The following is a 24,525-nucleotide window of genomic DNA, read 5'->3' as shown; positions in this document are numbered from 1 at the left end:
ACCTTCTGAGCTTGCAGGTTCTCTGCTGCTAGCTCTAGGTTTCTCTTTAGGTCATTCATTAAAGAGTCTATATATGTCACAACGTCTTGTGGGTCATCCTGGGTGATCTGTTCCCAATTTTGTTTGATTAAATCTAGTGGACCTTTCACCCTTCTCCCAAACAAAAGTTCAAACGGACCGAACCCGGTACTGGCTTGGGGCACTGATCGATAAGCAAACAAAAGGGATTGCAGCTTCTGGTCCCAATTGTTTGGATTCTCTGCCAAGTAAGCCCTAATCATGCGCATCAGAGTCCCATTGAACTTCTCCGTTAACCCATTACTTTCGGGGTGATAGGCAGTGGCTTCCTTGTGTTTAATTCCACAGATTTGCCATAACCGTTTCATGAGCTTCGATGTAAACGATGTGCCCAAATCTGTGATTATTTCTGAGGCAAATCCCATCCTGGACATATACCCCACCAAGGCATCTGCCACTGTGTTAGTTTCAATGTTAGTCAAGGGAATGGCTTCGGGGTACCTCGTGGCATGGTCCACAATGGTGAGAATGAACCGGTTCCCCCTCTTTGTGGCCTTGGGCAAAGGTCCCACAATATCCACTCCTATACATTTGAACGGGGTGTCAATCACAGGCAAAGGGCACAACTTCGCTTTGGTCCTGTCACAGTTATTCCCCTGCCTCTGACACACATCACATTGTTTACAGAACTCCTTGATCTGCTTCCCTATTTCAGGCCAGTAAAAATTCTGTGTGATTCTCTGCTGTGTTTTGTTCACCCCTAAGTGCGCAGCAAACATGTCAGAGTGCCCCCTTTGTAAGATCATGGGGCGATACTTTTCAGGTACCACTAGCTGACTTCTGATCCCATCTCCCCCTTTTGAGATATTCATCAGGGTCTCTCTATATAAAATTCCCTTTTTCTCACGAAATCTCGCTGTGGTTTCAGGTGTTAGCTGGGTGTCTGTCACCTGTTCAAAACACTTTTGGAGAGTGGCGTCTGCCTTTTGCTCTTGGCCAAATTTGCTGTCTGTGGTTAAGGTTTCTACCACAGCTTCGGAACTACCATCATCTGCTTCCACCTCGGGCCCTTCAGTACCCCCCTGAACTGTCCCCGTGGTGGCTTGTGAGCGTGTAATCACTAGCACCCGTTTCACATGTTCAGCCAGGTCATTTCCCACGAGCACGGCTGCTGGCAGAGTCGATGAAATCGCTAGCCGCCAAACTCCCCTCCAGCCTTGAAAGCTCACAGGTACCTCAGCTACTGGCAGTGAGATCACCTGTCCCTCAATCCCTGCCACCTTCAAGCTCTCATTTGGGATTACATACTCCCTAGGAATAATGTCTGGATGGCACAGGGTCACCTGGGAACAAGTATCCCTTAGCCCCCTATACTGATGGTCAAGTATTCCTACGTCCACCCCTGCGGTCTCAAACAACTGCGAATCTGTCCTCACTAGTAAGCAGCGCTTGACCTCCACAAGAGGACCATTTTCCCCAGCCTGATCAGCAGATGTAACTGTTCCAGATTGAGTAGCCATGGTAACAGGCTCCCTCAGTGGCAAGGAGCTTTGCTCTTTCTGGACACAGAACACAGCTTTTGGCTTGGTTCCACTCAAATCATGAGGCAAATTTCCCTTTAGCTGCTTTAATTTCTCACACTCTGAGATTAGATGGCCCTTTCCTTGACAGAAATAACATTTTCTGCTGTACTTGGAGTCTTTCTCATCTGGTTTTGGTTTTCCCTCCAAAATCTGAGGTCTTGGTGGTTTCATGTCTGAGGGCTTCCCTTCAACATGGGCCCCTCCCCCTTGCTGGTTTTTCCCTGGTCCCTGAGAGTACTTGCTGTAGGTTTCTTTGGGTTTACCTACAGATTTCCCCTCAGCACCTAAGGGCTTTCTTATTTGGTAAATAAAATCTGCGATCTCTGCCGCTTCTGCCACTGATTTCGGTTTCCTCTCCCTCACATGGAACTTCAGTTCCCCATGCAGGACTGAATAAAACTGTTCCAGCGCTATCAGGTCTTTGAGCTGCTGGAAGGTCTCTGTCCCCTCCTGAGACAGCCATTTCTCTAGCAACCTCACCAGTTGGGCCCCCACTTGGGTAAAAGTCTGCTCTGGTTTCTTTGTGAGTGACCTGAATCTTTGCCTCAGCTGTTCCGCATTTATCCCATGTCTGGCAAACACCAGTTTTTTAAACTCAGCGAAGTCTTTCAGAAGTTCCACTGGCATCTCTGCATAGACTTCTGCCAGGCTGCCACTGATTAAAGATCGCATAATGGTCATCTTCTCAGTTTCCCTTACTGAGAAGTCCACAAACGCTCTTTCCACGAGGGAAAAGAACACCTCAGGGCAATCTCCCTTGTGGTACACAGGGAATTTCTTCAGGTCAGTTTTAGACAGGCTGCCTTCCCCATTCCCTGGGTTCCCCTCATTATTATTGTTATTACTATTTCTACTCATTATCTCCAGCTTCTTCAGCTCAAACGCCATTTTCTCTCTCTCCAATTCAAATTGTCTTTGCCTCTCCCTTTCCTGTTTCTCTTCCTTTTCCCTTTCAAACGCCATTCTTTCTCTCTCTAATCTTTCCTCCATTTCCCTCACCCTCAGTTCATGCTGTTGGGCTAGGAGCATTTTTCTGAGTTCCGGGTTCTGTTCTCCCGTGCTCTCATCCTGCACTGAGCTAAATTCTTCCTCAGAACCTTGGTCTACCTGTGGGTCTCTTACTTCCCCCATTTCTGCCATTTGGCTTCGAGTCAAGGGCATAATCCCCCCCCAGAACAGGCTGCCTTCAAAAGTCAAGCCTCAAAATAAAGCGACCACTTTTTTCTTTTTGCCTCAGGAACAGCCTTCTATAGATTGCTGCTGTTCCTTCAGCACTAACTTGCTACTGTTGCCAGGCAGAATCCACCCCCTCTGCTAGGCCTCTCAGCAGACAGGCTAGATCACTGTTACTTCACACAGCTTTGCCTCAGCCTTTTCCCGCCAAAACGGGTTGCCTCAGAGCTCCCTAATCTAGTCCCCAATCTGAGTTGGCACGTTCTTCCACTAGCGTACCTCCCCGTGAGGTAAGCCTAGAAGATTACCTACGCGCCCTCAGATTTTCCCTGACTAGACCCCCCTTGCTCTGGGCACACTTGCCAAGGCTTTGCTGGACCACTGGACAACTGGACCAGTCGTATCCCACACGCTGGACACCAATCAATGTGACAACCCCAGACCTACCAGAGTATGCCACACTATAATTAAGCTGCCACCAACCATTCCCTATAAGGAGTCACACAGACCAGGAATGGATTTTAACAAACCAAAAGAACAAGGTTTATTTAAATAACAAACAGGGTAAATAAAAAGATCAAGTAAATGAGATACTGTAACGTGGCTTAGTCTCAATCATGCATACAACAGTTTGGTTCACACAGAACACTTTAAAGCAAAGCACAGACCCTGAACCTATCAGTTCTGGCTACCCAGATAGAAACCTGAACCTATCAGGTATGTACTAACTGACACACAGTTGTACTCAGTCTGACACACAGACTCCCACTCCTCACTCTCCACACAAGCTCCAAGTATATATACAGTACAGCTCCTCCCCCTGATGTCCCGCCTTCCACTCCCCATAGGCTGGAACTTTCCCTCCAAACCCATGACAGACAGGTAACATCAGTGCTGTATGTAACACCTCCCCTCTTTATAAGTTGTTTTGCAGGGGAAAAGCTAAAGTGCTTTTCTCCAAAAAACAACCAGGATCAAAACACACAAAAACAGTTATACAATAACACAATCCCATACTTACACTCTAGGTTAAACATATCAATTAGGCATTTAAACATTCATATTTACAATACATTAAGTTACCTTTATTAATACAAACCAAGCATGTTTAATAAACAGGTACATTTAACTTTTGGTCACCAAATATACATAGTCCATGGTTTCTTTCGCCGTCTTCACTCGTCGGGTCTTCTTGACAAGGCGTCAGCAACACAGTTCATTGACCCTCTGATCACCTTCACTTCAAAGTCAAAATCTTGCAGGTTTAAAGCCCACCTCATAAGTTTACTATTGTGGGTTTTCATTGTCTTTAACCACTGCAGTGGTGAGTGGTCAGTGCACAGAACAAAATGTCTTCCCCAGATGTAAGGTTTGGCCTTCTGAATCGCGTATACTATGGCCAAGCACTCCTTTTCCATGGTTGCCAAATGTCTCTCACCTTTCTGGGGTTTCCTACTCAGGTAGGACACTGGATGCTGGTCACCATTTTCATCCTCCTGGCAAAGAACTGCTCCTACCCCGCTGTTAGACGCATCGGTGTAGATGATGAACTCCCGGTCGAAGTCTGGAGCACGCAGCACTGGATAATTGATGAGCGCCTCCTTCAACCTCCGGAACGCCTCCTCACAGTCGCTGGTCCACGGGATGCGGTCATCAGTCTTCTTCCGCGTCAGATCGGTCAGCGGAGTTGCCATCTCGCTAAACCTCGGGATGAACTTCCTGTAGTAGCCCACCAACCCAAGAAATGATTTGACTTTTTTCTTGGTGTTGGGCCTGGGCCAATCATGAACGGCCTCTATCTTGGCCTCTAGGGGTTTGATCACTCCTCCCCCTACTATGTGACCCAAGTATTTTTCTTCTGGGCTACCCAGCTGCAGTTTGTTCTCTTTGCAGGGCCTAGGCCAAAGCACTTCCTCCCCTGGGTTAAAGTGCCTCTCCCTGGTTTTCTGGTCATACCAGGTTTTCTGTCTAACCTTCTGAGCTTGCAGGTTCTCTGCTGCTAGCTCTAGGTTTCTCTTTAGGTCATTCATTAAAGAGTCTATATATGTCACAACGTCTTGTGGGTCATCCTGGGTGATCTGTTCCCAATTTTGTTTGATTAAATCTAGTGGACCTTTCACCCTTCTCCCAAACAAAAGTTCAAACGGACCGAACCCGGTACTGGCTTGGGGCACTGATCGATAAGCAAACAAAAGGGATTGCAGCTTCTGGTCCCAATTGTTTGGATTCTCTGCCAAGTAAGCCCTAATCATGCGCATCAGAGTCCCATTGAACTTCTCCGTTAACCCATTACTTTCGGGGTGATAGGCAGTGGCTTCCTTGTGTTTAATTCCACAGATTTGCCATAACCGTTTCATGAGCTTCGATGTAAACGATGTGCCCAAATCTGTGATTATTTCTGAGGCAAATCCCATCCTGGACATATACCCCACCAAGGCATCTGCCACTGTGTTAGTTTCAATGTTAGTCAAGGGAATGGCTTCGGGGTACCTCGTGGCATGGTCCACAATGGTGAGAATGAACCGGTTCCCCCTCTTTGTGGCCTTGGGCAAAGGTCCCACAATATCCACTCCTATACATTTGAACGGGGTGTCAATCACAGGCAAAGGGCACAACTTCGCTTTGGTCCTGTCACAGTTATTCCCCTGCCTCTGACACACATCACATTGTTTACAGAACTCCTTGATCTGCTTCCCTATTTCAGGCCAGTAAAAATTCTGTGTGATTCTCTGCTGTGTTTTGTTCACCCCTAAGTGCGCAGCAAACATGTCAGAGTGCCCCCTTTGTAAGATCATGGGGCGATACTTTTCAGGTACCACTAGCTGACTTCTGATCCCATCTCCCCCTTTTGAGATATTCATCAGGGTCTCTCTATATAAAATTCCCTTTTTCTCACGAAATCTCGCTGTGGTTTCAGGTGTTAGCTGGGTGTCTGTCACCTGTTCAAAACACTTTTGGAGAGTGGCGTCTGCCTTTTGCTCTTGGCCAAATTTGCTGTCTGTGGTTAAGGTTTCTACCACAGCTTCGGAACTACCATCATCTGCTTCCACCTCGGGCCCTTCAGTACCCCCCTGAACTGTCCCCGTGGTGGCTTGTGAGCGTGTAATCACTAGCACCCGTTTCACATGTTCAGCCAGGTCATTTCCCACGAGCACGGCTGCTGGCAGAGTCGATGAAATCGCTAGCCGCCAAACTCCCCTCCAGCCTTGAAAGCTCACAGGTACCTCAGCTACTGGCAGTGAGATCACCTGTCCCTCAATCCCTGCCACCTTCAAGCTCTCATTTGGGATTACATACTCCCTAGGAATAATGTCTGGATGGCACAGGGTCACCTGGGAACAAGTATCCCTTAGCCCCCTATACTGATGGTCAAGTATTCCTACGTCCACCCCTGCGGTCTCAAACAACTGCGAATCTGTCCTCACTAGTAAGCAGCGCTTGACCTCCACAAGAGGACCATTTTCCCCAGCCTGATCAGCAGATGTAACTGTTCCAGATTGAGTAGCCATGGTAACAGGCTCCCTCAGTGGCAAGGAGCTTTGCTCTTTCTGGACACAGAACACAGCTTTTGGCTTGGTTCCACTCAAATCATGAGGCAAATTTCCCTTTAGCTGCTTTAATTTCTCACACTCTGAGATTAGATGGCCCTTTCCTTGACAGAAATAACATTTTCTGCTGTACTTGGAGTCTTTCTCATCTGGTTTTGGTTTTCCCTCCAAAATCTGAGGTCTTGGTGGTTTCATGTCTGAGGGCTTCCCTTCAACATGGGCCCCTCCCCCTTGCTGGTTTTTCCCTGGTCCCTGAGAGTACTTGCTGTAGGTTTCTTTGGGTTTACCTACAGATTTCCCCTCAGCACCTAAGGGCTTTCTTATTTGGTAAATAAAATCTGCGATCTCTGCCGCTTCTGCCACTGATTTCGGTTTCCTCTCCCTCACATGGAACTTCAGTTCCCCATGCAGGACTGAATAAAACTGTTCCAGCGCTATCAGGTCTTTGAGCTGCTGGAAGGTCTCTGTCCCCTCCTGAGACAGCCAATTCTCTAGCAACCTCACCAGTTGGGCCCCCACTTGGGTAAAAGTCTGCTCTGGTTTCTTTGTGAGTGACCTGAATCTTTGCCTCAGCTGTTCCGCATTTATCCCATGTCTGGCAAACACCAGTTTTTTAAACTCAGCGAAGTCTTTCAGAAGTTCCACTGGCATCTCTGCATAGACTTCTGCCAGGCTGCCAATGATTAAAGATCGCATAATGGTCATCTTCTCAGTTTCCCTTACTGAGAAGTCCACAAACGCTCTTTCCACGAGGGAAAAGAACACCTCAGGGCAATCTCCCTTGTGGTACACAGGGAATTTCTTCAGGTCAGTTTTAGACAGGCTGCCTTCCCCATTCCCTGGGTTCCCCTCATTATTATTGTTATTACTATTTCTACTCATTATCTCCAGCTTCTTCAGCTCAAACGCCATTTTCTCTCTCTCCAATTCAAATTGTCTTTGCCTCTCCCTTTCCTGTTTCTCTTCCTTTTCCCTTTCAAACGCCATTCTTTCTCTCTCTAATCTTTCCTCCATTTCCCTCACCCTCAGTTCATGCTGTTGGGCTAGGAGCATTTTTCTGAGTTCCGGGTTCTGTTCTCCCGTGCTCTCATCCTGCACTGAGCTAAATTCTTCCTCAGAACCTTGGTCTACCTGTGGGTCTCTTACTTCCCCCATTTCTGCCATTTGGCTTCGAGTCAAGGGCATAATCCCCCCCCAGAACAGGCTGCCTTCAAAAGTCAAGCCTCAAAATAAAGCGACCACTTTTTTCTTTTTGCCTCAGGAACAGCCTTCTATAGATTGCTGCTGTTCCTTCAGCACTAACTTGCTACTGTTGCCAGGCAGAATCCACCCCCTCTGCTAGGCCTCTCAGCAGACAGGCTAGATCACTGTTACTTCACACAGCTTTGCCTCAGCCTTTTCCCGCCAAAACGGGTTGCCTCAGAGCTCCCTAATCTAGTCCCCAATCTGAGTTGGCACGTTCTTCCACTAGCGTACCTCCCCGTGAGGTAAGCCTAGAAGATTACCTACGCGCCCTCAGATTTTCCCTGACTAGACCCCCCTTGCTCTGGGCACACTTGCCAAGGCTTTGCTGGACCACTGGACAACTGGACCAGTCGTATCCCACACGCTGGACACCAATCAATGTGACAACCCCAGACCTACCAGAGTATGCCACACTATAATTAAGCTGCCACCAACCATTCCCTATAAGGAGTCACACAGACCAGGAATGGATTTTAACAAACCAAAAGAACAAGGTTTATTTAAATAACAAACAGGGTAAATAAAAAGATCAAGTAAATGAGATACTGTAACGTGGCTTAGTCTCAATCATGCATACAACAGTTTGGTTCACACAGAACACTTTAAAGCAAAGCACAGACCCTGAACCTATCAGTTCTGGCTACCCAGATAGAAACCTGAACCTATCAGGTATGTACTAACTGACACACAGTTGTACTCAGTCTGACACACAGACTCCCACTCCTCACTCTCCACACAAGCTCCAAGTATATATACAGTACAGCTCCTCCCCCTGATGTCCCGCCTTCCACTCCCCATAGGCTGGAACTTTCCCTCCAAACCCATGACAGACAGGTACCATCAGTGCTGTATGTAACAGGCCTGGCTTCACTGTCATGATCCAGTTATCCAGCAGCCGACAGGACAGATTTCCTTCCCTTTGCCCCATGGTTGGAGTTGTGGGGCAGGTTCTGGGGAACAGGCTTCTTCAGTTATTGTGGGGGTAAACTCACTTGATGGCCTGCCTCCAAAATATCATGATTTCAAATATGTGTTTGGTAAAAAGGAGGTGAATCAATTGCCACCACACTGTCCCTATGACAGTCCCACTGATTTGGTCCCAGACCCCACAATTCCACTGGGGTAAATCTATTCCTTGTCAGAGCTGGAGTAAGCAGAATTGCAGGCTTTCATAAAGAAGAATCTGGAATGGGGGTTCATTTGGCCCTCCACTTCACTGATGGAATGGCTGTGGTAGGCTTGAATTTTTACCACATTGGATCTTCAGGGAGTATATAATCTGGTCCTGATTCAAGAGGGGGACAAGTGGAAGACAGTGTTTCGGACCAGGTATGGGCATTTCGAGTACTGCATAATGCCTTTTGGCCTGTGTAATGCTCCAGCTGTGTTCCAGTATCTGATGAATGATATCTTTCAGGACTTCCTGGACCATTTCCTGATTATTTACTTGGATGACATTTTGATCTACTCCTGTCACCCTCAGGAACACGCTCAGCGTGTTTGGGCCATGTTGCCATGCTTATGGGACAATCAATTGTTCACCAAGTGGGAGAAGTGTGCATTTGACCATACCACAGTGGATTTTCTGGGTCACTGCATTCTCTGGCCAGGATTGAGATGAAATCAGATAAAGTTGACACCATATTGCAGTGGCAGACTCCACAGACCATGAAGGATGTACAGTGATTTCTTGGCTTTGCGAACTATTATCGGCAGTTCATCTCACAATCGGCAGTTCATTTGCACAACTCACGGTTTCACTTTCAGAGCTGCTTAAGGGGAAGAGGCCATTTTGATGGACTGATGTGGCTCAACATGCATTTCAACACGTCAAGACAGCCTTCACATCGAAGCCTATTTTGCAATAGCCTGACCCCGCACTCCCATTCATTGTAGAAGTGGATGCCTCAGATAAAGCCATGGCTGCTGTTCTGCTTCAGCTAGTTAGGGAGGATCAGAACCTCCTGCCATGTGCATTCCATTCTCGAAAGTCCACTGCCTCTGAACAGAATTATACCATTTGGGAGAAGGAGTTATTGGTGATTAAAGTAGTCTTTGAGACATGGCACTATCTGTTAGAGGGGGCTCGGTTCCGAGTGCAAGTATGAACTGAATCTAGAATTCAGTTCGTACTTGCACTAGGAATCTGGAACATTTACAAACTGCAAGACATCTCAACTAGTGGCAGATCTGGTGGTCCATTGTTTTCTCTAGGTTTCAGAAAACCTGAGTATCATGCAGACCATGGACACTTCTCCCTGGGCCCCATCTTGCATCCTCAGAACTTTGCAGCCACACTCCAGACTATGCCCTTAGAGGATTGGGTGTGGGACCTGTAACTGGGTGACATTTTTGCTCAGAAGCATATGTGGGAGCTCCAAGGGGGGAGGCAAAAGGGGGCTACTTCTTTTTCCATGCTAAATGGGATCTTAATTTACTAGAACAGGCTATATATTCCACTAGGTAGCCTTAGGGGGAAGGTGCTGTGTTCGTGCCATTACAGCTGGCTGGCAGGGCACTTTGGCATGTTTAAGACTCTTTCCTTGGTTTTGTGAGAGTTTTGGTGGCCACAGATTCACTCCGATGTTGCTACACTCCATGTAGCAACATGTAATTGTAAGAAGGTTCGGGGTTTAACTTAGGCTGTTCCTCTTCTTATAGCACAAAAGATGAGTCTGGATTATGAATAAATGAACTTTTATTAACAAAATCAACTGTGTCTTCTTTGTTTAACTCATTTGAACAACATACAGATAACTGAGGAGGTGAGTTCTCCCGTAACCACAACAACGATTTCTCACTGTTAAGATCTCTTAGTAATAGGTTCTTGCTTCCTTCTCTTGTTTGGTCGGGTCTCTCAGACAATGGTTGCGTACGGCACACAGAGTCCCACAGCACAGGTGGCGAGCCCACTCACCTTCAAACGGCTTCTCCTTCATCAATTTCAGGTCTATCGGATAAACTGGTCTCTCCAGACTTCAACCCTTTGGATAAAGTAAACCTGTCCATTCTTCTGGACTCAGCCCAGGTATTATTGGCTTCACTTTGTGTCTTGTTGACGTTCCCTCTCCTTCTTCATCTATACTTTCAGCTGCTCTCTTTCGGGGTACTGAGAAGACCTGTACACTTTTATCGGCTCTCTCTCCTTTACCCTCTTTAAACACAGTGATCTTCTCAGTCTCTTTGGACACCTCGCCCACCTCAGTCGTCAGGAATACATCAATTCCTTTCCTTATCAAATCCCTCTTTCTCCTCCCTCTCTTCATTGACTAACTGTCCCCACCGTTCCCCTCTCCCACGCCTCCCCTTCCCTCGAGACAGCCCTAGTCCTTCTGTGCGACTGTCCTCCTCCACTTTCTTCATGCACGTCTCAGTTGCTTGCTCTTTCATTTGTTTTACTTCTCCTTCCTTTCCTGTTTCAGTGAGCTCACTTGCTTGAGCTATGCTATATTCATGAGGGGATGACTCACTCCTGGTCTTGTCCTCACAGTGATACTTGCTGCCAGGCCAAAGGCCTGTGGCAGGTTGTGCCTCTGGACTTCACTATGGACTTGCCACTCTCACAGGGGAGGACTGCTATCCTGGTGGTGGTCAATCTGTTCAGCAAGATGGCCCACAATGTTCTCTGTGGAGGTCTTCCCTCAGCTGAGGAGACAGCCCGGCTATATATTGACCAGATTTTTCATTTACATGGTCTTCCTGACAGTCTGCTCTCTGATCATGTTGCACAGTTTACCTCTCAGTTCTGGCAGGCATTGGACATCAGGGTTCACCTCTCTTCTGCTCATCATCCTCAGTCTGATGGACAGACGGAACAGACCAATGCCATGTTGGAGCAGTACCTGTGCTGCTATACTAGTTTCAAGCAGGATGATTGGGTGGGGCTCTTCCAGTTGTGGAATTTGCCTACAATAATTCTGTCCATGCCTCTACACAGCTTACACCATTCTTTGCCAATTACAGTTGTCATCCCCAGTTCTTTCCGATGGTGCTGCCTCCTTCTAGGGTTCCCGCGGCACAGAGGATGAGCCAGGAGTTGTTGGCTATTCAGGTGGTCCTAAAGGAGCAACTGGACCAGGCTAAGGCAGCCTACACAAATGCAGCAGATCACCATTGCCAAGAAGGTCCTCCTTTGAAGATGGGAGATCAGGTGTGGCTACCTGCCAGGTTCTTGCACTCCTTGTAGTAGTGGAAGCATTTCTTATTTCCTGGCAAATCAACCCAGTGGTTTTTCGGTTGCATCTTCCAGCCATGCTCTGGGTGCACCCTGTCTTTCACCGGTCACTGTTGGTTTTGGCCTCCCCACCACATCCCCTGTATACTGAGTCCTGGCCACCCCCACCAACCCTAATGCAAAGGGAGGAAGAGTTTGAGGTTGAATGGGTTCTGGACTCTTGATGATGCCGGGATCAGCTTCAATATTTGATTGACTAGAAGGGGTATGGGCCAGAAAAACATTCCTGGGAAAACACCTCCCACATTCATGCCTTACAGTTGATTCACTGGTTCCTTGCCCAGTACCCATCCAAGCCTGAACCAGTGAATGTGCCCAGACGGTGCTCCAGGGAAAGGGCAGAGGAGTCTTCTGGGGTGGTGGATGGCTCAGAGCTAGCTGGCCCCTCCACCACGACAGAGTCTTTACCTGGCACTAATGATCCCTGGGTTTCTGTTTGGGCAGAGGGTTGGCCTATCTCACTGATGTTGCCCTTGTGTCTGAACCCTTGCCAGAATGGTCTGTCAGATGCTGATGACTCCGTATTTGGTCCAGAGGCTTTGAATCCTGCTCCACCAGGGAACATAGTGGTCTCCCTGGCACCTCAACAAGACCCTACAGCCTTGACACAGGGGGAAATGGGGTTAATTAGTCCTTTTGCAATGGACCTGGGTTCTGACTCAGACACTGTTACTCCCTTGCCACCTCAGGAATGGAGGAGGCAGAAATGCACAATACAGCTAGTGGCAACTAGTCAAAGCTTGCATTTGCAGCAAAAACCATTGCAAGCTAGGTCTCGGAGTACTTAGCATGTTTTGCTGAGATGGGGAGGACCGTTTTGGGAAGGGGCAGTATAGTGTTTCAGTTAAGGGCTCAGCTGAAACCAATGTAAATTACTGAAGAATCCTAGCTAAGTGCTCCAGCTCAGAGCAATGTAAAGGCATGGATCCCCATATAAAGCAGGATCTCGTTATGAATCGGTGCAGGAAACAACCATTGTCTTTACCTGCAACCTGCCTTCGTATTTTCTGGAGCTATCTTTGTTAGGGTTTTGGCAACAGTAGAATACGCAGAGTTATTGAAGACACTTTACCAGTTCTTCTTGTGTTGCAAGACAGTTGTATTTACACATATTTACAGTTATATACAGGCAGGTATCTTAACAGCACAACAGGAACTCTTTATACAAACGGACAGCATGCGTGGCAGCAAGTGATAGTGGAGGAAGAGAAAGAAGCAAACACACAGTCCACTTATATACATATACATGGCATATTTTGTCCAATCAGAAAACATATGACTTCATGCTTTGCACCTGGTCTTCTCCTGGTTTCAAGTCATTACATCATGTCCAGAGTGATTCAGCACTCTCACATCTGTGCACAATGGCAGCTCGTTAATGAAACACATATACAGGTTCAGGCTTATAAAATTTCTATACTCTGACAATCTTGACCATTGGACTGGACCTGGACTCTAGCATTGTTACTGCTGGTTTTGACTGATTCTCTGGCTTCTGACCTTGGACTGGCTTATTGGACTGTGCCTTTTGTTTACTGAAGTAAATCGCAACAGGGCACCCAAGTGTTTGTGACAGCAGATGGAAGCAGGGATAAGGACTAGCAACTCATGACTTACTCGTAAGTCAATTCAGACTTAGTTGCACCACAACTCAATTTGGAATTGACTTTGGCTTTTTAAAAAAAGACTTAGACCTAATCTTTCCAAGTTGTGTTCTCAAGTTCCCAACATGTTAACCAAGTCCTATTATTTTAATGGAGACTAACCCTTTGTCATGCAGTCTGCTGGCCCACCTATTTTTTTCTGAGGATTTTGGTCTTCAGACACAAAACCAAACCCACTTCCCTTATGTATTTGTTTTCAGACAGGCCCTCCTGCCTCCTTTTCCTCACTCCTCTCTCTGCAATAATTTCTTTATCTCACTCCAGAGCTTTCCACTCAACTCCAAGCAATAGGCCACCCTTTGCCATTAGGCCTCATTAGATTCTAGACAAGAATCTTCCTTAGCTTTACCCCTGGGCTATGTAGGCTGAGGAGCCTACATATCCCAACATGCCCTGCATATGCTTCCCAGCATGCACCAATTCACACCTCTTAGCATTCCCTTGCTAGGCAAAAAATGTAGAAGCCAGAGTGATTGATCCTTTTCTGAATTTTACCATCAGTGCTGCTTTTTCGGTGAAGGGCCCACCTTCCTCCTCTGATTCCTGACTGGGCCCCTTGGGAGTAAGGTAGGTCCTTAGGGATCCCCTGGAGGGCTAAAGGGGGGGGAAGGGGGGCTGGTTGTAAGGTGAAGATGGAATTGAAAGCTTTTTAGTTAAAAAAACCCTTTAAAATTAGAAACTATTTAATAGGGACTTGGGATTCAGACTTGAGGCTTGGGACTTATTACAAAAGTCTTGGACTCGGACTTTGACACAAAGAATTGCCAGCATCTCTGATTGGAAGTAGCACATTGAGTTTCTGTCACAGTTGCTGCAAGGGCAGATCCAAGGACAAGAGTCCCTGTAAAAAGCGGGGATTTCATCATAAGCTATTCCCTTCTGCCTCCCACCTCCCCCCCCCAGATGAGGCAGGGCAGAGATTCCTGCAGTGCTGCTGTCATGTTCCCGTCTGTCCTGTGATTGTTTCACCAAACATAGTGCACGTGTGTCTTTCAGCTGCCACCAGTTGATTACATCAACATTATGTATTATTACTAATAGAGGTCCAGGCCATGTGTCATTTTAAATAGAAGCAAATAGAATTAGTTTATTAATACAGGTGGTGAAGGTACAATCAATGTGTTTAACTGTTAACCAAATATCCCACTTCATTCACCCTCAACCGCCAACCCTCTCTCTCTCCGCACTGCTGCAGGGTGAAGGAGAAATACTTTTAAAGGCTGAATAAAATCCCAATTCTTTTGAGTTTCACATTCAGCAAAAAATTGTCCCTCTTCTCCGCAGGAAAAACATTTCTTATTGGCCATATGCTCAGAATAAAGGGATTTATTAACTCTTCCCTCAGAACTATTTGATTTCAGAGGATGTTGCTCTGGGAATAAGGGTTTAGCTTTAAAATAGCCTCCCTTGGCTTGAATAGCCACCAAGAGGCATAATTAAAACACTGGTAGACCGTGCAAATTGGAACTGTGAAGCTCAATTTCTCAGCACCGAACTTAACTATCTGAATTCGGCCCTACAGGCAAATGAACAACCTTCAGAACATGGCCAAAAAGCCCAGAAAACCCACAACAACCATCAGATCCCGGCCATGAAAGCCTATGAGAATACATTTTTAGGATCCTTGTCCTTGACCAGATAACGCAATTCTCTTGGCAAAATAAAATAAAATAGTTCCAATCCAACTACATTTTTCATTCGTTCTAAAGAAATGATACGTTCCTTCTCTAATCACCTATTAAGAAACTGAGTCAACCTTGCCCCAAGTTGAGCAAAAGACTCCTTTCTTTATAATTGTGCAAAATTTTCTTCTGAGGTGGTCTGAATTAATCCCAAATCTGGAATACACCATCTTTCTATAAGCTTCAAGATCTCTAGTTTGCTCCAGAGGCATCTGTGAATAGATTTCAGATAACACACCACCTATTTGTGATCTTAAAATTATCATTCTTTCATCATCTTTAATCCCAAAGTCCCAACAAATTCTCTCAAATGAAATCAGGAAAGATTCAGGACAATCTCCACTCTGATATTGGGGAAATTTCTTTAAGTCAAGTTTTGAGGGATTTATCACACTGGGATTATTATTATTATTTTGAGCAGTTAATTTAAATTTCTTTATCTCTATTTGGAATTGCATTTTCTTTTCTCTTTGCCTGTTTTCTTGCTCAAATTCCCTTCTCCTGTTTTCTTGCTCAAATCCCCTTTGCCTGTTTTTTGACCAAATTCCCTTTCCCTTTCAAGTTCTCTGATTTATTTTCTTTTTCCAATTCTAATTGGTTTTTCATAGCTAACTCCCAAAGTTTGAATTCCTATTCTAGCTTCCATTTTTCCAAACCTTGGGAGCTTTGGGTATTTTCACCTTTTGAGACAATTATTAGTGAGCCCTCCGTTTCTTCCTCACTTTGAATTTGAGGGTTCCCATTTCCCTCTGCATCTCAGAGGTCAACCTGTGCCTCCATAATCAACTTTAAACTTCATTTGGGCAGCATAAACAGGACAGTTCTTTATTAAACTAGACTGGTTCTTTTCCCTCACAAGAGCCAAAAGGACCTTTCTTTCAGTGGCTTTCCTTATAACCTGATTGTGTGTTTTTTCCAAGCAGCTAGCCTCAGCTACTCCCAAGCTCACAACCCTTACCACAGTATTTTCCTGCGTGGAGATTCTTGTCTCCAGACACATTAACAACTTTCTGCTTAGCTTTCCTTTACTTTTAGCTTTTCTTGTCACCTCAGTCTGTCCTGACTTAGGCTTCCACTCCATCCGCCACCGCTCTTTTCCCTCAGAGCTCCGGATTTTGAGCTAGCCACTTGGTCTTGGATGTGGTGGCGCTGTGGGCTAAACCGCAGAAGCCTGTGCTGCCGGGTCAGAAGACCAAGCAGTCGTAAAATCGAATCCACACGACGGAGTGAGCGCCTGTCACTTGTCCCAGCTCCCGCCAACCTAGCGGTTCGAAAGCATGCAAATGCGAGTAGATTAATAGGGACCACCTCAGTGGGAAGGTAACATCATTCAGTGTCTAAGTCGCACTGGCCATGTGACCACGGAAGATTGTCTTCGGACAAAACACTGGCTCTATGGCTTGGAAACGGGGATGAGCACCGCCCCCTAGAGTCAAATACGACTGGACAAAAATTGTCAAGGGGAACCTTTACCTTACTTGGTCTTGTAAATCCTGAGATAAATGGTTTCTCTTGTATAGTTATTTTCCCTATCTTAGGATTCTCCAGATCTGGGTTCAGAAGCCCTGAAACTAAGTATTCTACAAGACTCTAACGGGTAACCACTTCTTACCACAGATCCTAACCCCTTCTAGCTAGGAATACCTTTTAACTCGAGCCCATTCAATTTTTCACTGGATTGTTTCATATCCCACTGCTGTGCCACCAATTTGTCATGTTCCAGCCTGTCCCTTGATTGTTTCACCAAACACAGGGCACAGGTTATATGTCTTTCAGCTGCCACCAGTTATTACATCAAGATTATGTATTATTATTTATAGAGGTCCAGGCCATGTGTCATTTTAAATAGAACCAAATAGAAGTTTATTTATACAGGTGATAGAGGTACAATCAATGTCTTTAACTCTTAACTAAACATCCCACTTCATCCATCCTCAAACACCAACTCTCTCCACTCCAGAATCCCAATTCCAAAACCTCCCTTCTCAACTCTCCCTACTCCCTCTCCTGCAGAGACTCTTATATCTGGTGACTCCACCTCTCTAGCACTCTCATTGGTACATGCAAATAGCTTATTACTATTCATGACCTGGGCGGATGCCACAGCTGCCTTTGAGTGGCCAGATGCTGGAAGAGGTGGAGAAGTGAAGTGCCTGTTCCTGCCTGTACTGGAAGATTGTACAACGGAAAGGGATGGCTCAGCACACACAGGCAGGTGAGTGGGTAAGCCAGTGGAGGGAGGAAGGGAACTTGAGGCAACACAACTTTTGAGGACGGAGAACAAATACTTCATGTCCATTTCTAGCAAGCAACCCATCTGAGGGAGGCTAGTTTGTCATGCCTCTTTCCTTTCAGTCAACAATGCCTGGGTTCTGGAGAACTGAATGGGGTCAGAAGGCTATGAAATGGTTGTGAGATGCTCAAAAATGGCAGTGGCATTCACATAGCTGAGGAAGGCAGCACTGTAATCTGACTGCCCTATGCAAGTGACTTGTTTTGCCTCATCCTTGAGCTGACTTTGCTTATGAGTGCAGTCTGTCTATTTCTATGGTTTTTAATGCAGGACTGGAGAAACCTTTGGCCTTCCAGATGATTCCACCTCTCAGATGGCCTAGCCCGCTTGGCCAATAACAAGGGATTCTGGGAGTTAAAGTACATTCAAGCACAGATAAACAGATGAAAAATAGATATGGTATAGAAAAGGAGTTTCAGGACATACAACTCTGCCTTGGTAAGTTAATCCCTGGAGTGGCAGCCATTAGCCTGAAGAAGGAAATTGGTTGAAGTAGCGAAGTTTCATGGGAGTAGATAGGAGACTGGTATTCTCTCTTCTCATTAGACCCTATACAGATTGTCTCTGGGAAAAAAAAATTCCTTGATCCCTTACAGAGCTTAGCAATTTCCACACACTTTCTGCCTCTTCAGACTAATTACCATTGTTGTAGAGAAGGACTTGCAGGGTCACAGGCATGTGTATTGGAACTTCTCTGAGGACTTGGTTGGTTTTTTTTTTTTTTTTGGTTAAAACTAGAGGAATGCCTCGTGAATTCTGGGAGCTGTAGTGTGGGGAAAATTACATTTTAAAAAAACCACATTTCTATTGTCCATGATTTATTGTTTGTGGCCTGCTAAAACTGAGTTTCCTAATGGCTGTCATCAATGCTGCATGTTTACCCATATATGATATAATCATTCATTCTAGCTGCTCCCACAAATGAGGAGTAAAAGGACATGCTGACAAACTACCACATCATGTTATAAATAAAATAAAAATATTTTATCCACTTTTGCTTCAGATTCTTCTTGTTGTTTCCATAGAGATTTTGAGTTTTACAGGGATGGGTTGCTAGCCTGTTGCCTAAATTTCCTACTTTCTCATCCAGGCTAGGGACCAGCAATGGCAGAGAGAAATTTCACCAAGACACTGAAAATCATGGACATGAGCTCCACGGTCCCAGCACCGGGAAGTGTATTCAGACAGCAGTAGTTACAGGAAGTGGAGAGGTTCCGATAGTGTGATTGACTGGAATGGAGATGCAGAAGTGGATGTTAAGTGTCATATTAGGAAGGCAATAGCTATCTTCCAGAAGATGGACAAGTTCTGGTCCTCACCGTCCATATAGTTGAAGATTACCGGTAAGTTCTATCTGTTTGCCTCTGTCATGATTCCAACAGTTATTTATTCCAGTGAGTCTTGGAAGGCATCAGCAAGTATCAACACGAGGTTCAACATCTTCCAGCAGAGATGTTCTCTGCCAAATCTTAAAGATCTGATATTTTGATCACATTACCAACGAGAAGGTGCTTTGAAGGAGTGGCTTGTTTAAACTTCATAACATTGTTGCATGTAGAAGACTCTAACTGGCTAGCCATATTTTTCACATGGAGAACAATCCATAAGGTAACAATCCTTATGTAGCAATGAGTTGGACCCCCCAGGTGCCAAACAACAATGAGGACACCATTGAACATGGTGAAGAGCACTGACACAAGACTTGAAGGTACTAAATATTATATGGGAGGATGCCAAAACACTCACATGGGACTGAATGATCTGGAGAATCCTTGCTTCCCAATATGCTACATAGCATGGAAATGGATCATCATAGATCATCATCATCCACTTTTAATTGTCCCTTTTGCCCCCTTTCTCAAACTGCATGCTTATGTTTATGTTTATGTTGAACAGTATTCCAGAAGAGAAAGGTGGCAGTAGGAGGGAGCCGAAATCTTTTTCCAGGGTGAAAAGATTTAATTAAACTTGCAGCAAAATAATTACTGTGGTTATCTCAAAAGACTGCTTAAAATCAATGTGGTTGTGAGGACCAAATAGAGTTACCACTGCTATCAAAGATCAAAGCCATCAAAGAACACAGCTGAAAATTAAACCTCTGGCAACTGTTGCAAGAACTGGATTGAAGCAGTTGTGATTTTCTGCCTTGTGGGTCCCATCTACAAATTGATTTGACATGGAAATTTTCCCACTGGAAGTTTTAAAATGGTAAATTTAAATTTCCATTCATTATACAGCAAAGTATGTTCTTTCTCTAAATTATGCTCCATTAGAATACACACATACATAAAACAACTTAGGATATTCTGTGGCTGCTTCAGTTTTGTCTTAATGTGTGTTGCTTTTCAACTTGAAATCATGACTGAATTAATGGAGAGCCTTGTGCATGATGACCTTATGGCCAGAGCTGTGTTCATTCCACTGTTGGTTCTGTAGTTATAAAAATATTGTGCATGTGAAGCAAAACTTAGAGTCCCACCTTTCAGAAGAAGGGGCAACAGGAGAAAAAAAGTCTAGTGCTAAGAGACTAGAAGAGGCTAAAAATCTACTTCTATTTTTTTTAAAAAAATAATATCTTATTTTTAACTATTAAAAGATGTGAGGGATATATCTCGTTTAAAAGCAGAATCAGTTGCCCCTTGGAGCAGCAGTCCTCAATCCTCCAAAACTGCAGGGGTGGGACTGGGGGAACATCGGGGGGGGGGAGAGGGGGAGAAAGACGGAATGAGAATGAGATGTCAGGAATAAAGAGAGATAGAGAACAGAGTACAGTGGTGCCTCGCTTAATGAGTGCACCGTTTAACGATGAATCCGCATAGCGATCTCTTTTTTGAGATCGCTAATGCGATTGCGTTGCGATGTTTTCAATGGCAAAACATCGCATTGCGTTGATCGGTAAGCGTTTCGCTTACCGATCTTTGCATTGCGATGTTTTTTTAAACAGCTGATCGGCGGTTCCAAAATGGCCGCCGGACACCCAAAATGGCCACCGCAACCATTTTCGCACCCTGCCCTCGCTTACCAAGGGCGCGAAAATGGCGGCGCTATGGAGGAACTTCGCTGAACAGTGAGTTTGGGGCCCCATAGGGGTTTTTTGATCCGTTTAGCGATGTTTTTGCACAGCGACGATTAGTCCAAAACAGATTAACGTCGCTATGCAGGGCACCACTGTATAAGGAAAAGAGGGAAAGAGTCAGGAGAAAGGACATGGCAGAAGGAGAAAATATGTGTTGGGGTGGCAGAAGGAAAAGAAGTAGACCCTCATCCTGCCCATTGGTGGCTTTAGCTCTGTCCACCACCACTATATGCGCCCACCTTTGACTATTACTGATGGAATGTGGCCCTTGGCAGAGAGTTCCCCACTTTTTTCTTAGTAGTTGTCATTTTTGTCCACTCTTTCTGAAGTCCAATGCCACTCCCACCCCAGATGTATAATCTTGCTTCAGGCTATTTCTGTTTCCCAGGAGTAGCCAGAACATGCTAAGTAGGACCCCAAACCTAACAGATAGGGCTTCAGATACAGACTATTTCTTACCATGAAGTCAGTTTGAAAATTGAAGTTTGAGGGGATTAAAAAGGGATTTCTTTGAAGCAAATCAATTCAAAGCATGCTGCTTATATGCTGCCCCCTAGTGCTTCAAGCACTCTCTCGGCGGTTTGCAAGTTAATTATGCAGGCTACACATTGCCCCCCCCCCCAGCGAACTGGAGACTCATGTTACCAACCTTGGAAGGATAAAAGGCTGAATCAACCTTGAGCCGACTACCTGGGATTGAACCCTGGGTCATGAGCCCAGGTTTGGCTGCAGTACAGCTAAAAACACAGCCAGTCTGGGAAGAGCTTTTTCTTGCTGAATTGTAAAGAGCTGAATGATTAAATTAATTGAGGAAGTTACAGTAATGCTCTGTACTGATATAACCCTGGGGAACAGTAAATGAAATAAAAATGCTTCTTTCTTTAGTCTCAGGCTTGTGTCCTTGTTTGCGTTTCTTTATTACACTGAGTGGAGCGTTAATGCTATCATGGTATCTTTTTAATTTACTCCTATTTGCACCAGTAATTATTTCAAGATTTCATTAAAAATTTAATCCAAATGATCTCAAAAGAAAGGGGATTACGTGTTATGATTTCCATGAAACTCGGAAACATTATTGTAAAAAATTATTTTTTCATTTCCCATGCAGTCCACCATTCTAACCAGCCATAAAGTTACAAAAACAAATTCTTTCACAGCCTGTTAGGTGCACAGTGCTAGTTCTAGAAATGCATAATTGTCCTTGGGCCTATGTTGTTCTGCATCTTCATAAATGACTTGAATGAGGGTGTAAAGATAAAGGGAAATAATAGTGCTGCTCTGTTCTGCTTTTGACAGACCTTCCATGAATACTGTGTTCAGTTCTGAGCACCACAGCTTAAGAAGGATATTGATAGGCTGGAACATAGACCAGAAGACGGCAACTTAGATGGTAAAGAGTTGGAAATAAGTCCTATGAGAAACAGCTGAGGGATCTGGATATGTTTGCCCTGGAGAAAGGAAAATTGAGGGGGCAGGAAAAATAGAAAGTGATCCTCTGTGAATTTGCACCTGATAAATTGGCTATCTCTGGGTGAATTTGCTTTAGCTGATCACAAAGAGAACAGCAAAGATAAAGGAAGAAATTGTTAATCAGCACTCATTAGCACTTTGTTAAGGCAACTCTGCAGGTGACACAGCTACAGTAGATCTACCTTAACAAGCTGCAAAGAAGAACTGCCTGCTAATTGCCTCCTCCTTCTTTGTCTCCTAGGAGCCCTAGCACATCAGCACCAGCAACAAACCTTTAAAGCAATAAATAGTTTGGAGATAAGAGGTGCTCAGTTGAGGGGAAGTGACTCCCCAATGAGTGCCTCTAGCTTCCTTGGTCCCCATATTAAATGAGGAAGCTGGGAGTCCCAGCTTGTGGTTGCCCATTCTGCCATGAAGCTGCATCAGCTCAAGCGATCATGCTACTGATGCTAATGCATTCAATTGAAAAAAAAAGGTAGACGCCTAAGTGGTGAAGGGGGGAAGTATGGATTGGTGCTAGTAGCAACTCTGGGAATTCATGCTGACTTTTATGTCATATAGTCAATCAAAAATAATATGAGTCTGACTTACCCTGTACCAGAGTGCTTCCTGTATTACTCACAGTCATAGCGTGAAATACAATATGATAGCAGTATTCAAATATCTGAACAGCTGTGATGCAGACCCCTTCATAGATTGCTGCCTTGTCGTGACGAAGGGGCTTGAGTAATTCAGAGAAGCTATGGGCTATGCCGTGCAGGGACACCCAATACGGACAGGTCATAGTGGAGAGTTCTGACTAAATGCGATCCACCTGGACCGGGTAGGTGGGGCTCATTAGCCTTGGAAGGCAGCCCATCTAGGAGAAGAAAAACTCCGATTTCAAACCTCCACTGCATTGTGGCTATATCCACTGATGGGAAAGGATTCAGTAGCAAACCTCCGGAGCTGGAGTCCTGGAGGCAGTTCGTGTCATTCTGGCAACTCCTGCGACGTCGCTGGAAACAGTTGTATTGGTCCTTGCCTTTCCATTGGACTATTTCAGCGACGTGGAGAGGGGGTATTTGCTGCTTGGGTAACAGCCTATCCTCCACATTATTTTACCCAGGCTTTGTGCTCTGGAGAGGACACTCATACAGAGTGCGTTACCATGGTCTTTCGAGACTGAAGGATGCCTAAGAAGTGATGCAGAGGATGGAGCATACACCTTTTCTGTAGATAAATGCTAAGAAGACCTCCTTCACCTGCTGAACAATCAAATGGACTTACCTTAGGTAAAGGTAAAGGTTCCCCTTGACATTTTAGTCAGTTGTGTTCAACTCTAGGGGGCGGTGCTCATCCCAGTTTCCAAGCCGTAGAGCCAGCATTTGTCCGAAGACAGTTTCTGTTGTCACGTGGCCAGTGCGGCTATACACGGAATGCTGTATACCTTGGGCTTACCTTGGAAAGTGTTAAACTCTCCTTCAGTGGAGGTTTTTAAACATAGATTAAACAGTCACTTGTCTGGGATGCTTTATCAGTGGGTTTTCTACAGTGGCAAGGGATTTTACCTGATGACCCAGCTCCACAAGCGCACTAAAACCCATTAGTGTGCATTCACAGAGACCACGAAGAAGAATCAGTATCTGTTGGTTCACTTATCCATGGTCTGAAACTATTAAAAATATGAAAAGAAAAATCTGAGGGAAAATATATTTCCAAAAATGAAGTTACTAGAATTAGCCACTGGACAGAGGAGCTAGGGACCATGTGATGTATAGTGTTTGTTATTAAAATAGAGCTCACTATAATATACCATTGGGGAGGCTTGGAACTGATTCCCTGTGCATATGGAGGTCCTACTGTAGTGAGCATTAACGGGACTGCAGCCCAGACAGGACCACTGAGAAATAAGAGGAAGGTGCAATATTCTCTTTCTCTCTCTCTTTACAAAGAATCAACTGCCCTACCCTCTCCTATCAAGCAACCTGGCCCAATTTGTCATTCTTAATGAGAGGAAGACAATCTTGAATGTGAAAAGAACATGCAGAACTATCAGGAAGCCATGGCTTGATCATTCTTGCTTCAAGGTGCGACTATACTGCAATATTTCACTACAGGTCCAACTTGTATATCTTAAATTTACAAAGGAAATCAAAAGTGTCAATAACTTATAAGGAGGACAATAAGCTGGCGCTACAGGACCTTTTGAGCACCAGTCTGTGTTTCCTTCTTTGAGCACCAACTAGATTGGGTGTCCTTCTGATCCATATTGATTTTGCTACCTGTCAGTTCAAATTCCTCTGTGGGATATGCAGCCTGTAATGGAGGACCCCTGAGCAATTTGTTACATTGGATGCTGCTCAGATTTCACTTTTCTGGAAATATATGCTTTTATTAATTAACTAGTTAGTTAAAAGAAGTGCTGATGACAAAAAGAAAAAGAAAGGGAACATAAAAACTAAACACAAACAAGAGAGGGAGAAGGTACCTGGGAAAAATGTAGAAATTTTTTTAAAAGCTATCTTCTATAGGTAAGAGAGAAGAGGGGTCTATTTGC

This window comes from Pogona vitticeps, chromosome 13, assembly GCF_051106095.1.
Source record: "Pogona vitticeps strain Pit_001003342236 chromosome 13, PviZW2.1, whole genome shotgun sequence".
Classification (NCBI taxonomy): domain Eukaryota; kingdom Metazoa; phylum Chordata; class Lepidosauria; order Squamata; family Agamidae; genus Pogona; species Pogona vitticeps.
The sequence above is the reverse complement of the archived record's forward strand: the minus strand, read 5'-3'. Positions refer to the sequence as shown.